General features: G+C 37.6%; 1 protein-coding gene and 1 pseudogene across 1 annotated transcript in view; both read right to left on the reverse strand.

Annotated features, from left to right (window-relative positions):
* ELL2 (elongation factor for RNA polymerase II 2) overlaps positions 1–14260 on the reverse strand; it is a 96236-nt gene that overhangs the window by 56260 nt on the left and 25716 nt on the right. The window lies entirely within an intron of this gene.
* Positions 5558–5923, reverse strand: LOC122735041 (annotated as a pseudogene).

A 14260-nucleotide genomic window follows, 5' to 3' on the forward strand; every position in this document is an offset into this window, starting at 1 on the left:
AGCTTTGTTGGGTTATTGAAGCAGGAGCTCTACAGTCTAGACTGACATCAACATATTAGGTCTGCCACTTTAATGCCAATATATACCTCCTACATGCTGTAATGCCCAGATATGACTGACTGGTCTTACTTTACTTACTGCCTGTCCCCTCTCTAAGAATCCCCTACCCCTTTGCAGGATATTCTCATGGGACCGATTCAGTTATCCCAAAGGAGTAAAATATTTTTTCTCTGTAGTACTACAGATCAGGAATAAAGAATGTTACCACTGTAAAATGCTTTTTAAATACAAGTTATTATGCTGAAGGTAGGATCACAATCAGAAGAACTGAGTTCAAGATAAATTCTTCCACTTATGTGACATTGGGCAAATCCTTTAATTTATCTGAATGTCAATTTCCTAATCTTAAAAAATGAGAATATTTATAAGCAATCATTCTTTGATTATCTCATTTGATCTTCAGAATAATCCATCAGTAAGCATTTATTAAAGCTTCTCTTATGTGGTAGGCACTGTACCAGGTTCTAGGAATACAAATACAAAGGTGAAATGATCCTTGCTCTCAAGGAAATTACATTCTATTAGAAGGGAATATAATATGTTCAAAGATCAGTAAAGATCTATCTATCTATCTATCTATCTATCTATCTATCTATCTATCTATCTATCTATCTATCTAGATATTTCGGGAATAAGGAAAAGCTGTAGCTGCGCAAAGGCAAAGAGGTGAAAGGCAGTACACTATATGGAGCAACAAGTAGGCCAGTTTGGTTGGAGCATAGAATACATGAGAGGGAGTAAATAGTATACAATCAGCCTGGAAAGAGTGGAACCACATTGTAAAGGGCTTTATGCACCAAAAAGAAGTTTGAATTTTATCCTCAAGGCAATGGGAAGCCACTGAGAAGGGGAATGACATGGCCAGCCCAACACTTTAGGAATAGCAACTTGGTGGCTTTATGGAGGAAGATTGGAGAGCGAGGCCTGGTGGTGGATAAAATGAGCTCAAATTAGGAGGTGGCTGCAATAGTAATGAGAGTATGAACTAGGATGGTTGTGAGGTGAGTGGAAAGAAGGGGACATTTATAGGAAATGTGGAGGAGGTAGAATTAGTAAGACTTGACAACTGATTTTATATAGGGATTTAATGAGGATAACTCTTATGCTGTGAACCTGGGTGAATGGAAGAATGGTGGTGTCCTTGACAAAATAGAAAAATTAGGAAGAAGGGTGGGTTTAGGGGGGAAAGATCATGAATTCTCTTTGGGAAATATTGAGTTTGAGTAGCCTATAGGATATCCAGGTAAAGAGAGGCAACAGGCTGTAGGAGATGCTTGACTGAAGCGCTGAGTAGAGATAAAGGCTGTATATAGATAGAAAGATAGATAGAGATATAGATTTAGGAATCACTTGTGGGGCAGCTAGGTGGCTAGTGGATAAAGCTCTGGCCCTGAGTTCAAATCCAACCTCAGACACTTGACATTTACTACCTGTGTGACCCTGGGCAAGTCACTTAACCCTCAGTTGCCCTGCAAAGAAACAAACAAAAAACCAACCTAAGGAATCACTTGTATAAATATGTCAGTTGAACTAGATAGCTGATGATCTGATCACCAATTTACATAAAAACCTTTAAACCCTATAGTCCTATGCAAATTTGAGCTATCATTATGTTCCTAGAATCTCCATAAGGAAAAGACCTGGGAAACAGGAGGTGGTAGGTTTTTGCTGTAACCCAATGGACTCTCCAAGCCGAACAGCCTCAATACCTGATCCTGGGAATAAGGGATAGCCTTTTCTTCTTTCTGTCCCTCGGGAACTCCAAATTAATGCTGTTTGGGTTATAATTTCTGTCATTTCTTTTCTTTTCTTCTTTTTTTTTTTTTTTTTAGTGAGGCAATTGGGGTTAAGTGACTTGTCCAGGGTCACATAGCTAGTAAGTGTTAAGTGTCTGAGGCCGGATTTGAACTCAGGTACTCCTGACTCCAGGGCTGGTGCTCTATCCATTGTGCCATCTAGCTGCCCCTGTCATTTATTTTCTATCTTGGTTTTATTTCTCTTAGGGTTTTTAAATTTTGTTTTGTTTTTTTCAGGGCAAGGAGGGTTAAGTGACTTGCCCAGGGTCACACAGCTAGTAAGTGTCAAGTGTCTGGGTCCAGATTTGAACTCAGGTCCTCCTGTATCCAAGGGTGGTGCTTTATCCACTAGTATTTTTTTCTATTGATTTATCCGGGTTAACATTTCACAATGAAGTTCATGATTAATAATAAAAGAAAAAGGAAGTCAAATTAAGAAACCAATGAGTTTTCAGTACTTTTTCATCCCAAAGCATGTTCTAGGATCTGCAGGGCTCTGCCTTTTTTTCTTTTGGTTCTCACAAATGGTTTATCTGCCTAATCTCTGGGTCTTGCTGTCTGGGAAACCCTTCACTTCTCTATCATTGTACCAGGCCTTTGCACTATATAACTGCCCAGAAATGTTAGTGCTGACTTGTAGGAAAGTAGCCTCTCCTCCCACATGCCTGATAACAGCCAGTAACATAGCCTGTGCTTTCCATTCCAAACAGTGATCCGAGGGCAGGGATTGAGTTCTCCTACTCAGCCAATAGGTGACAAAGCAACATTTTAAATAGTTGGCTTATGAGATACTTGGCTAGCTTTGGATAATTTTTCAAGTCCTTCCCACTCAACTATTCCTCATAGACTCTGTTTTTCAAACTTTTAGTCATTTCTCATTGCTCTTTGACACCTGCAAATTCAATATTAAGGGCCTAACCAATACTAAAATCACAAGGGGATGACCTTATATTATACTTCTATAAAACTTCATTTTATTAATGATATATGTTCAGTTAGTGGTTCATTATTATCTTTACAATGAATATAACACTCATTGTAAGTGCTTAATAAATGCTACTTATTCCCCATACCAACTATATTTACTTTATCCTGAATAAGGTAAAAGGCCACTTTCTAGTCGTTTGTATAAGAAAACCTAATAAAAGGAATAAAATTTAAATAAGACTTAAGTTTAAAAAACCTCCTTGAATTCTAGTTTAAAAGCTTCTAGTTGTTAGAATATACAGTTGTCCCTTCCTCATCGTGATTCTTCCCATTGCAGTTTCCATATATTGCTCATCAGCATAAGAAACCAAATGGGAATTTTTTGGGAGTTTGGCAGAAGGTGCAGATGACACGTGAAGGCCAGCAGATGACATATAGTCTATGACCAAATACTTAATCAAAATTTTACAATAAGGTACTGTAAACACCTCATAAAAGAAAAAATTCACTACTGTTTAGCTAAGTACTGTCATGAGATAACTGGTCACTAGCTGAAAACTTTTCTATCATGGCTCTTTAATACTATCTACTAAGGGGAGCAGTACTTTCATACCAATGAAATTATAGTTCCTTGAGTTGTGAAAGTATAAAATGTCCATATTGCAAGACTCAATATGTAACATAAAATTAAAAAGACTTGTTGACATACACAAGCAATATAATGAGAAATAAGTGGGTATGTTATGTCACATATAGTAAAATTTATCGAAAAGACCTTAACTATAGGGAACTGAGAAATTCCACCTTGAATAGCACCAATACGTGTCCCAAAGCATGGCATTAGGTTTATATCAAAATCTGTAACTAAGTTTAATCATTAGAATCTCTCTTCCTAAAAATATTTTTAAAGTGATAGTTTGCTTACATAGTATACACATTGATAATTTTGGTAACATTCATATTTAGTACTCTCAACCCATTTCTAATTGAAATCATGGTTTAGGAATCCTAGAATCTCAAAGGCCATCAGCTCATCCCATTATCTGAATAAGCTCTTACCTACCAAATGAACTGAATACAAGATTCCAGATACCAACTGATCAGGGCAGAACATAGTGAGACTCCAATCTCCCTATTTTTTCTTGAAATTAACCTTCAATTGACATTTGATATTTTACATGTACAAAAAAAGAACATGAGGCCTTGTTATAAACTTCTGTTATGTACAATTTGTTTAAGATGTGTGTATAGATGCATATATACACACATACATAAAATTTAGCAGGTTAGTAATAAAACTGCTGTTTGTGTCCCCTTCTGCACTTTTAAATGTACTTTTGTGCATTTAAAAAATGTTTTATTGGTGCTGTTTCCCCTCTCCCAACTATGCCTCTCTGAGTTTTGGCTTCTGTGTAACGCTGTTAGCTCATGTTGAGCTTTCAGTCCTTTAAAATCTCCAGATCTCTCCCTCCCCTACTAAGACCAGTTTCAAATTTTTCTGATTGAAAAACAATTGATTTTTGGAACTCTATCCTAATTTAGTCCAAGAAGACACCTTTCTACCCTCCCAAAGAACAACTCCACATTTATCCCTATTAGATCTCAAATTATTCGATTTGGCCCACCATTCTACTGTTCAGAAATCTTTTCAAATTCTGGCTCTGTCATTCAATGAGGGAGCCATCCCTTACAGCTTTGAGTCATGTGCAAATTTGCTAAGAATGCCATCTATGCTCCAAACATTTCTAGATTTCTTTACCAGCTTCAGTTCATTCTGAGTGTTAGTGCTCCTGACCCAGTTCTACAGAAGACTAGACCATGCTTTTATGGTAATCCTGTTACCTACTCTCACTTCTATCTTCTTTAGATTCTTCAAATGGATACATGTCAATAAGACAGTTGCCAAAACATCCAAACAACCCTCCAGACAAATGCATGCGTCTTTTAAAAAAATCTAAATTCGTTGATGAATTCCTGATGCACCCAGGATCTTTTTAGCCAACACATACTCCAATTTTCTTCTTTACTGTAGTCTCTGTCTTTACAATTTCATTGAGTGCATCTCATTCCCTTGAAGGCTGACTTCCTCTGCAGAATGGGAAGCAATCTTTAATTCTTGAAATCCGAACTCCTCCAATTTAGGGCATGTGTCAGATTATGCCCAGCGTTTTTCTTTTTTTTATGAAATGGTAACTTCTGCCTAATGCTCAGCATTTCCATCCTCACCTTCCATAATCAATTTCTCTTTGCTGGTCACTATCAGATCCAGAATAGAAATTCCTTTCATTGGCTCTTCTACCATTTAAAGGATGAAATACTTTATAAGTCAAAACAAGAAATTTAGTTGTTCTCTTTTTAGCAGGTGGTATGAGTAATTGTATAATTAAATAACTGATAACTAAAGCCTCTCATCACTTTATGTTATGCTTTCATGTCAGGCTTGTGATTTGTTTCCTATATATACCATCTATTTTCTCCTTCTGTCCAGATGTTCTGAAGTCTACTGCCATGACAACACTGCCTTCTCTTTACTTTGTGTTAATCTTCACCCAAGGACCTGGCCCCAATCTTCTCCCTCTTCCCCAACCCCTGATCTCAGGTTTTCCTCACTTGAGCATATATTTTTTTTTTCCAGTGATCACATTTTATTACCATTTAGTTGCAGTACACAGCAAAAAGTATATCATGCTAGAGAGTATGTCACATTGGGCACAAAGTAGTGGACAATGATACCATATATAGATCAAGGATGACCATTGAACAAGAAAAGCAGCTTAATCATCATGATTGTCTTTCAGCCTTTTCATCTTGCTCTTATGACGCTCAATTTCTTTCTGCAGGCGTTCTATCTCCTTCTCGCGGTGCATAATTTCTTCCTGATGGTGTTTCCTCAGAGACGCCAGTTGCTCACCGCTCTTCTCGGAAGTACCAGTCCTCCTCAGCCTTCTCCCTCTTGCCGAAGGCCCTGCCGGTGTCCCAAATGGCACCGGCACCACCGCCGAGGGTTGTCGACAGGGCTGCTGCTGAACTGACAGGATTCCAAGTTGTAGCCCCGGGCCTGCATGGTTCTCGAGTCCCACAGGCCGAGGCCGAGTCGGGTGGCTGCCACAGCCGTACACGCCATTCTCACGGTAACTGCTACTCAGAAAGCAACTCTGCATATATTCTTTAATATACAAGGTTACTTTCTCCCATCTATATCTTCCCTTCATTCTTTTTCTTTTGAATAAGGCATACTTTTCTAGAGACAGACTCTAGTCCCACCAAGCGTCAGTGATAACTTCTGATATCAAATTTGTCTCCTTGAATTAGGAACTCTATTTGTTATGCATACATTTGTGCATAGATATTTTAGGCCATGAGTTTTACTGAGGGCTCCTAATAAAGGAGTTTTTATTTCCTGCAAATTTCTGCAAATGATTATATAAAAAAGAATGGCGGGGCAGCTAGGTGGCGCAGTGGATAAAGCACCGGCCCTGGATTCAGGAGTACCTGAGTTCAAATCCAGCCTCAGACACTTGACACTTACTAGCTGTATGACCCTGGGCAAGTCACTTAACCCTCATTGCCCAGCAAAAATAAATAAATTTTTAAAAAAAGAATGGCTCCCATATAACTTTCCACAGATTTCAAAGAAGGCAAGTGTGTCAAACTGAATAGAGTGTCATACTTAGGTTAAAATCCAGTCTTTGATATTAATTTACTTAAGCCTCTGAAAGGCAATTTTTCTCATGGAAAATAGGAATACTGCTTGTTGTATCTACTCCTCAGAATTTTTATGAGAGTCAAATGAGAGAATGTATATAAAGTATTTTTTCAAATTTTGAAGTGCTAAATAAATGTCAGTTCTTGTTAAAGGTAATAATAGCTAGTATCATTTACATAGCACAATGGGGCTTGCAAAGTGTTTTACATACATATCCACATATATATACATAACCTTTTTTTAGATAAATAAGTCCATCACATATTATCTATCTATCTATCTCTATCAGGTAAAACAAAACAAAACTTTCAGATTCTTATCCAGGCAAAATCTTGTTAAAATAAACTCCACTGAATCATCTAAATGATTCTACTTTACTGTTACTTTTGTGGCATCAACTGCTTCTTGAAATAGGCAATACTTTATTTATACTGAAATATTTGTTGCAGCTATATCTGTTAAAATGAACATGCATCTTTATTTCTTTTCTTTTTGGGCAGGGGAATGAGGGTTAAGTGACTTGCCTAGGGTCACACAGCTAGTAAGTGTCAAGTGTCTGAGGTTGGATTTGAACTCAGGTCCTCCTGAATCCAGGGCCAGTGCTTTATCCACTGCACCACCTAGCTGCCCCAAGGATCTTTATTTCAAAAAGATTGGTGGCTCTAATTCAGGTAATGCTGTAGTTAGAAAAAAAAAAAAAAGGCAAAGTAGTATTTTTATAATGTGTCAAAATGAGTAATTTTTTAGGTTTATCTTACTGGTTAATGTAAATGAATTAAGATACATTTCACTCAGCAAGTATTATGTCCTTGTTCTCAAGAAGCTCACAATAGGAGAAAATAATTTTCTTTTTACTATTTGTACTTCTGGGTTCTCAAGTTATAAAGTCTATAAATGCCAAAGGAAAACATACGAGAATTTTATAAAAGCAGGTGTTCAGAGACATGAAAATGAACATTTTCATATTAATAGGATGGAGAACCTTTGTCATCATTAGTATATGTCTTAGCACTTAAAGCACTTAAAGAATCCTGGAGGAAAAAATGATTTTCAGTTCTTTTTTTTTTTTTTGTGAGGCAATTGGGGTTAAGTGACTTGCCCAGGGTCACACAGCTAGTAAGTGTAAGTGTCTGAGGCCGGATTCGAACTTAGGTACTTAGGTACTCCTGAATCCAGGGCCCATCTAGCTGCCCCCTTCAGTTCCTCTTAATGGAGAACGTGTTTCCAGATTTAATTCTCTTTCTTGGAGAATTGTAAATTTAGCATTATTGTTTGTAGATGGTCTAAGCACTAGCCTGTGGTTGGGAGGGGGATAGGGGGGTGAAGAAGTATCTCCAAGGAAAAGAATTTATTTTGAACCATTTAGTAGTAATTGTGTTAACCCCTTGGTAGCCCCTTAGTATTCATGTATAATTTTATAACACTAGGAGTAGTTTGATATTCCAGATAACTCTAAGGCATTCTTTTCTACCATTCTCAACAGATAATTACAGATTGTTGTGGGAAGGATAATACTGCCTTATTTTCAACTCCAGTAGTTATTTCTTTTAGGGACTTGTTCTATTACCATTAGACTGTTAACATTAAACTATAAGCTCCTTTAGACCAGTGACAATTTTTTGCTTTTCTTTGTATTCCTAGCATTTAGTACAGTGCTGGATATATATTAGATATCTAATAACTGTTTGCTGATTTGACTTCTGCTTATGACTTAAAAAAAAATTTTTTTTTTGCGGGGCAATGAGGGTTAAGTGACTTGCCCAGGGTCACACAGCTATTAAATGTCAAGTGTCTGAGGCAGGATTTGAACTCAGGTTCTCCTGAATCCAGGGCCGATGCTTTATCTACTGCGTCACCTAGCTGCCCCCTGCTTATGATTTATAATCCTAAAGTATCTGGACTCTAAGAATGCCTAAAGTTTGAATTGGGAAGCAGTCAATAGTATGAGAAGTCATCTCTCCTCAGACCTTTTGCGTATGATTATATATTCCTTTTTCCCCCACTTCAAAAAAGAGGTAAGCCTGCTTCCCTGAACTGGATGGTGTTTTGTATCAATCTGAAAAAAGATACCATACATTCTTATTGCCATCTACACTTCAAAGATAGTTATATGAAATGATATAATGCAAGTTAAATCAAAAAGCATTTATTAAGCACCTATTGTCTTAGGCACACTAAGAAATGCAAAAACAATCCCTGCCTTCAAGAAGTTTATGACTTAATCAAGTTAATAAGCATTTATTAAATGTCCACTGTATGCTAGGCATTGTGGCTAAGCACTGGGAGTACAAAGAAAACCATAAAACAGTCTTTGATCGCAAGGAGCTCCCAGTCTAAGAAGGGGAGGCAAAATACAAACGACTATGTACAAAAAAGATACAGAGGAGAGAATTTGGAAATAATATTAGGGAGAAGTCACTAACAATAAGGGGAACTAGGAAACACTTCGTGCAGAATATGGGATATGGTATGTAAGGTAACCTACTTATCATTTCTTTCTTTTTTTGGGGGGGGGGGTGAGGCAATTGTGGTTAAGTGACTTGCCCAGGGTCACACAGCTAGTGTTAAGTGTCTGAGGCTGAATTTGAACTCAGGTCCTCCTGAATCCAAGGCCAGTGCTCTTTCCACTGCGCCACCTAGCTGCCCCCCTACTTATCATTTCTAAGGAGGTATGGTGCAGTGGAAGGAATACTGGATTAGGAATAAGAAGAGCAAAATTGAAATCCTGGCTCTGTTACTGACTACCTATGTAACTTTGGGCAAATCACTTATATATAAAATATAATATAAAAGTGAAGTACCTAAATGTCATCTACTGGCAGTGCTAAACAAGTCACTGAGATAATTTATGGGTTATTCAATCCAAAGATGGAAAAAAGAAGAGGACAAAGGGATATCATCTAGGAAGGAAAGGAAGCCTTAAGGATTTATTTTTATCTCCACTGCTTGTTTCAGGCCTGTAGTTAATTATGCCTTTAAAGTACATAACGAACTAAGGAATGGCAGTAGGCAGGAAGCACTTTTAGGGTCTAAGGCATAGGTGATGGTTTCAAGTGGGCTGAAATTGCCTGCTAATTTGGAACACTATATAATTTGGTTTTTCAAACCCCAAGACCTCTACCCGTCCCCAAATAACTTGAAATGGATAATTAGCAGCAAAGCAAAAAGCATTTCTAAATGCTTTGCTGGAGTTCTAAAGGGAAAGAAAATTTTTTTTTTTACTCTTAAAGATTCTCTAGACTGTTGTATAAAGGCCAGAGCTCTATTAATATTCAGGCATCTGTTTGACCCTAGATCTAATCTTCTGAAGATCACTGAGCTCTTTTGCAAAGCATTTATTTAAAAGTCGTTAGGCTGGCTACATCTTTGCATATTCTTGTAAATGAACATGTCATATTTGCTCACCTGTACCCCTCTTTTTTTTTTTTGTAGGCATTTGGGGTTAATTGACTTGCCCAGGGTCAAACAGCTAGTAATTGTCAAGTATCTGAGGCCATATTTGAACTCAGGTCCTCCTGAATCCAGGGCTAGTGCTCTATCCATTGCACCACCTAGCTGCCTCTTGTACTCCTCTTCTTAAATGAATTTTCTTAAAAAAACAAAAAAAGACCAACCACCAGCAACAGGGGTAGGAAAAGGGAATGGAGACGGTTAATGGGCTAGATTAACTGCACTAAAGGTTACTGTAGTATTATGTCTCTAATTTAAACAAATTAACAATGAAATACAGCAAATATAAGCAGGGTAACCTTATTCCCTTAAAAATACTGGGTTAATCTACTGGGACTTTAAAATGTATTTAGCATGAAAATGGAAATTGCCTCTTATAATCTTGTCATTTAGTGTAATCATTCCATCTAGGATATGAGTCCACCCTAGTAGGACACCAACCACATGGCTGAAAAATCAGTCATTACCTGCAGATGAAAATCTGTTTCACAATTCATCTAAAATACAAATGTAACAGACATATAAGCTGTTTTGTAAATTTCTTAATATCCCTCAGGATATTTTATCCACCCATTATTGTAATAGCATACACATCTATAGTAGTGTAACTTCAGTAGATAGGTCTTCCCTGACTCCCAAGGCCATCTCTAAGTTCAAGTCCCAAGTATGATACATACTCACTGTGTGGCCCTGGGCAAGTGACTCAACCTCTTAGTGCTCCAGGAAATTTAAGACAAAAGCTGAATAAGTTATTTATGCTGGTAGAGGGATTTTCCACACCTCAGTTCCCTATACCAATTTACTCATAGGTCTGAACAAAAAACTTCAAAGAAACCACATATTCAGGTCACACATTCTATGTAGACAGTTTTAGATAAGTACTTCTGGAACCCTGGGTCACCTCTATGCCACAAATGAAATAATGGACTAAGGTTCTGAGAGAAGTACTATATTATGATTTTTTCCCCCTTTTTGGGTGGATGTGTTAAAGAGGAATGGCAGGGACAGCAACTGCATGAAGACTTAGGCTGATGCTGAATCATCATGGCATGTAGGTGACCCAGGACTCTTGCAGTCTATGTCAGTGGACCATAAGCTCTGGCAGGTTCTACAATGCTGGAAAGACTGAGTACAGTACCTATAACAGATTGTGCCTATTTTTGTAAGAACCATCTTAAGTACAGTGAGGAATATCATCTACAGGTTGACCACTTGGTGATGAATTCTTTGGCCCTGGTAACTCATAAAACAAAGAACAGTACAAAATAGCCCACATTCACATGCAGTCACATTCACATGCAGTCATAAGGTAGTTGGAAGAGGGGGGGACAGCAGGGTGCTAACAATAAAATAGATTTTGGACTACCTCTAATAAATATTGACTTAGCTATTGGCCTCCCTGCTTCAAGTTTCTCCCCGCTACAATTCATACTCCACTCAACTGACAAAATGATCTTCCTGAAGTGCAGGTTTGACCATGTTACTCCCCATTCATTAAAATCACCTCTGTGATCGATTATAAAATCTGTTTGGCATTTACATCCTTTCATAACTTGGCACCTTCCTGTCTTTCTAATCTTCTTACACCTTACTCCCCTTCATGTATTCAGTGATACAATGACATTGACTTCCTTGCTGTTCCTTCCAAACATGATACTCCATTTCCCAATTCTGGGCATTTTCACTGGCTCCTCCCCAACCCTGAAATGCTTTCTGTCCTCCTACCTTCTCTGGTTCCCCTTAAATATCAACTAAAGTCCCACCTTCTTCAAGAAGCCTTTCCCAGGCCTCCTTAATCCTAGTACCTTACTTATGAGAATATTCCCAATTTATCTTGCATGTTTCTTGTTTGTACATACTTGTTTACATATTGTTTCTTTCCACATTAGACTGTATTAGACTGTTCTTGAGAGTAGGCACTAATTTTTTTTTTCCTTTCTTTGTATCCAAAGAGCTTAGCACAACGTCTGGCACATAGTAGGCTATCAGGCACTTACCAAATGCTAACTAATTGACTGTGACTCTAAATACAAGGTATTTATCCAATGACCCAGTGGACATATCAGAGAAAATGAACTGCATCAATACAGACATTCCTTCTATGAATGAAAAGAAAGAAATTACAACTAAATGAAAGGATGGGACACAGGTTTTTCTTAGAGAGGCAAATAAAATAACTGGCAAATGTGGTTTTAATGTGCAGCCAAAGGTAACAAGTTGTAAAATTCATGGATATTTGGACATCTCTTATATGGCCCCCAGCATAAGCATATGCAAAAAGACCCAGCTAGGTAAGTAATTGCAGCTAATGCACTGACCTTTCAAATGAAATCAAAATATACTTTGATACCTGGTACCTCCAATGCATATAAGAATAGCAAAAATAAAAACACTCTGGAAAAGTAATTAGACTAAAGACTTGTAAACTACATAGGAGCCTTCTGGCAATAAATCATAAATAACTTTTTTGGAAAAAAATAAATGGAAGGAGATGTACAAGGTAAGCACTAAATACTACTACTATTATATTATACTATTGTTAGCTAGCATTTTTAATACAGCCCTTTGTGCCAGAGATTGTGCTAAGCACATCACATTTATTATCCCACTTGATCCTCACAACACCCATGGGTAATAGATACTATTATTATCCCCATGTTACAACTGAAGAGACCAAGGCAAACAGAGGTTAGTTAAGTCACTTGCCCAAGGTCATACAGCTAGTAAATGTCTGATATTCCTTTATACTTATTGATTATAAAAAGGGAGGGAAAAAAATGATTCAGTCGACTAAGTGCCAGCTTAAAAGGTTTACCACTAATAAGGTTTTAGCTGGGTAAGTCAAAATAATACAAGAGTCCTTTAAGGCTAAGATGCCTGATCATTAAAATCAGGCAAGGTATAAAAGAACAATTTTGGTTTGTCAGAGGAGTCTGCCTTGGTCATGGGAAGAGATCTTGTGCAGAGTTCAAATTAAAGAGAGATCTCCTATAGACCATAAAGTGCACTTGATATTCCTATAGACAGATTATCATTCTGGTTGCTAGAACCTGGCAGTCTCCTAAATGAGATCCATAATAACTCAAAATATTTTGGGCCTAACTATTCACAAAGGAAATACAAATGGATGAAGAAAATCTATTGTATAAACTGTTCCAAGTGCAGTTGCATAAAACCCAGAGAATTTACCCATTTATCTTGTACGAACATTAAAAAACATACAATAGGCTGGGCCCAGAAGTGAAAGGGAACAGGAAAGTCAGTTGGATTGCTTGTTCAAGGCTGTAAGGTTCTTAAAGCCCCAAATTTCTCCCTGAAACAAAGGCCTATATTTTCTTTTTTTTTAAGTGAGGCATTTGGGGTTAAGTGACTTGCCCAGGGTCACACAGCTAGTAAGTGTTAAGTGTCTGAGGCCGGATTTGAACTCAGGTACTCCTGACTCTAGGGCCAGTGCTCTATCCACTGCGCCACCTAGCTGCCCCCTTATTTTCAATAAATATTTTTCCAGTGATGTAGTGTGACTGCAAGACATGGAATACCAGCCTCCAAAAAATGAAGTTAAGGATCATTGCCCAAAAGGAATCAGAGAGATCCAAGATGGTGCCCATCAGGCTGCAACACATTATAAATAGGGAATTATACATAAAAAAGAATTGTATAAATTTTGACATATTATAATTATATGTAATGTAATTCTATAATTCTATATGGTGATATGTCACTATGTTATTATTATATATTATTTCTTACTATAAAACCATAAGACAAATTTCAGTTAAATAATAGCACACAGACTCTTCTAAGAGAAGCAAATTGGCAAAGATGGTTTTCCTGTGTAGTCAAAGGCAATGAGACAAAATTTCATGAGCACCCATGATAAGCCTGTACAAAAAGATAGGAAGTCTTATAAAGGGTGTCCCCCCGCCAAAAGCAGTGAAAAAGAAGAGGGGCTAGTCACATGGTGAAAAGGAGAGATAACTGACCCACAGACTTTGTGCTTCATCAGTATTCCTTTGGTGTCAAGAGAACATGAAGAAGGCCCCTAGAACATTGGGTGGATCCTCTGCAGCAATGAATTTATGGGAGGACTTATCTAAGTCCTGACCAAAGAAGTCTAAGCATGGTGCTACCTAATGAAGAGGCCAACAGTTCCTCCTTCCTGGTATAGGCGTTCATTATACCTTCATATTCTCCAGATCCTTTACCAGACAGGGATAGTGCATTACAGTGATTCCAGTATCTCTTTCCTTTGTCAGCCAAACTTTGAAAAAGTTGTCTGCATACTCTGCCTTAACTTTCTCATCTTTATTCACTCCTCAAC

Source organism: Dromiciops gliroides, chromosome 1, assembly GCF_019393635.1.
Source record: "Dromiciops gliroides isolate mDroGli1 chromosome 1, mDroGli1.pri, whole genome shotgun sequence".
NCBI lineage: Eukaryota > Metazoa > Chordata > Mammalia > Microbiotheria > Microbiotheriidae > Dromiciops > Dromiciops gliroides.